Genomic DNA, 2,843 nt, shown 5'->3' with positions numbered 1-2,843 from the left:
TGTGTGTGTGTGTGTGTGTGTGTGTGTGTGTGTGTGTGTGTGTGTGAGATCATCAATATATCATATAATATTATAGATTAATCGGAGGAAGCTGATACCGGAGGAGATCTTTAAGAAGGAAGGTGCATCCAAAATCACACACGCATGCATATGCTGTCTTGTAAGTTGAAAAGAAGGAGAAAGTGATCTGTAGCGCAATTTGGATTGTAGGCAAGTCAAGGTATTAATTGATTCGAGTCCATTATATTGTGATAGACGTTGATTTTATATCTTAATGTATGGAAATATTAATTATTCATGAAAGCAATAACAACAAAATAAATATTGGTAAATTTTATATTCGTATTCAGCAATCTCTAACATTTAAAAGAATAATTAAATTAATATGTTCTTCTCACACACAAAAAAGATTAGACTCTAAAAGAATTAATTAATATTAATTAATATTTAATCTAAATATATCATAATAAAAATTATAATTGCAAAGTTTTCGGAAGTGGTGGACGAACCAGTTTATATTTTTAATGCAAACTACCTCGAATTTTTATATTTCATTCATTGTCAGTCAACAGAGGATTTTTTCTGCAGATATTTGAAGCTGGCGGTGGATAATGGATTTTCTCGTGATTGAGCGCATACACGATTCTCTCGATTTAGATACTAACTTTTTGAACTCTCTTACATTGAGATTTTACTTTAGAGTATGGCGAACTCTTTGGTAATGAAGTTTTTAACAAGGTAAGATTATGCAATATAATTATAATTAAATTATTGCTTGGGAATGTTATATATAACATTAACATAATTATTTTTTAAGGTAATTATGAAGGAGAGAGACTTCCTTACCGATTTGGCTGAAACTTTACAATTTTGTGTATTTTGTGCGTAAAACATAAATTTGTAAGTTAAAACTGTCGCTCTCAATTTTTTAGGGAAGCGTTATTAAATACTGAAATTGATTGTTGCATGGTTAGGATGTCTGTTATATTCACATGATCATCCGTAGTGACGTAAGAGTGGAATTACAGTAATAGTGCAGTATAACAGCAACTTCTCATAATAGTCTGGCGCCTTACTTTAATTGTGTGCTATTATTTGACTTTGTATTTATATAGACTCTTAATATACCAATTATTTTCTGCTATAAAAAAAGCAGAAAATAATTGGTATATTGAAAAGTCTATATAAATACAAAGTATAATAAATACAAAGTCAAATAATAGCACACAATTAAAGTAAGGCGCCAGATTTTTATGAGATGTTGCTGTTATACTGCATTATACTATAATTTCATGCACTTTTACGTCACTACGCATGATCGTGTGCATCTACATTATGTTAGTATGACAGACATTCTAACCACACAGCTATCAATTTTAGTACATAATAATTTTTTTCCTAATTGAAAGCAACAATTTTAACTTACAGATTCACATGTTTTACTAAAATACATAAAATTGTGAAGTTTTAGCAAAATCAGTGAGGAAGCCCTTCTCCTTCATAATTACCTTTTTTAAATCACATTTAACTGCAATAATTAAATTATTATATTTAACAAATTAATAATTTTTAAAATATAAGTAATTTACCTGACTATTTATATTTATTATTGAAAAAATTAATAATCATTTTCTACTAATTATTAATTTTCAAATAAATAGTAATTTATTTTTGATAAATTATTAATTATTTTAATAATAAAGAATTTATTTCTATTAATTACCAATTTGCAAAAGAAATTAATTCATTTTCCCCTAAATACTAACTTTCACGAACTATAAATTTTTCTCTGACAAATTACCAATTTTTTAAGTAATCTATAATTCACTTTTATATAAATATTATTAACCTAAATATTTTTATGTAATTAGTAAGAGAGGGAGAGGGAGAGGGAAAGGGGGAGAGAGAGAGAGAAACTTTAATGTAATAAGATATATTCTTTATAACATAAAATAATACATGTAATATTTATACAGGGGAAAATAATCCTTAATCAAGGATTTGTTGGTCGTCCAATTTGTGATATACAAGTTTCGGCGAAGGAATTGAACTTAATAGTCAGAAGTTATGATCTGCAATCACTCTGCAGTGCAGTAAGTCATACGATACTCGTAATATTGGTATTATATGTATTGTTCATCCGACCAAACAACTTAATTTTGACAAATATTTAGGTATTAAAGACGAAGGAACACGAATGTAAAGAGATCACGCCAGCGGAAACTCCATCGTTCTTCAATACAGCGGACAAAGTGCTAAATCTAATGCATGTGTCGTTAAAAGAAGCAAAATACATTATGACTATAGTGATGGATCTCAATATATTGCTCGCGCTTCAAATCACTTGTTTATAGCAGGTACATTTCATTATATTTCTCATTTCACTTATAAAATATAATAATGCAATTATAATTAAATTTTGCGAATTGAATGAATATAGGTAACATTTTATGAAGGACGCTATTAGGCGGAAGAGCGGAGAGAAACGAATATCTGTTGTTACGTGCTTTTAATTTGAAAGATTACATAACGCTGGATAAGAAAATTGAAAAAAAGGGGCGAGGCGAGGGTGAGATCTCAATATATTTTTATATATTGTCGTTATTACGAAATTATTATGTGTACTAGGTGTGCTAATGCTAAATAAGTACGTGACAGAGAGTGTGTGTGTGTGTGTGTGTGTGTGTGTGTGTGTGCGCGCGCGCGTGTGTGCGTGTTAGTGTGTGTGTGTGTGTGAGATCATCAATACATCATATAATATTATAGATTAATCGGAGGAAGCTGTTACCGGAGGAGATCTTTAAGAAGGAAGGTGTCTGTAAATTGCTGTCTTGTAAAAGTTG

At 29.6% G+C, this 2,843-nt stretch overlaps 1 long non-coding RNA gene across 1 annotated transcript; it reads left to right on the top strand.

The window, feature by feature from the left end:
• Positions 1–645: 645 nt before the first annotated feature.
• Positions 646–2,324, top strand: LOC112465173. The gene is made up of 3 exons (XR_003041984.1): positions 646–738; positions 1,977–2,093; positions 2,175–2,324. It is a non-coding gene; the product is annotated as an uncharacterized LOC112465173 (long non-coding RNA).
• The last annotated feature ends 519 nt before the right edge of the window (positions 2,325–2,843 follow it).

This window comes from Temnothorax curvispinosus, unplaced genomic scaffold, assembly GCF_003070985.1.
Source record: "Temnothorax curvispinosus isolate PA1 unplaced genomic scaffold, ASM307098v1 QBEX01014970.1, whole genome shotgun sequence".
Taxonomy (NCBI): domain Eukaryota; kingdom Metazoa; phylum Arthropoda; class Insecta; order Hymenoptera; family Formicidae; genus Temnothorax; species Temnothorax curvispinosus.
Note: the sequence above shows the minus strand (reverse complement) of the source record. Positions and strands in the feature narration are given on the sequence as shown.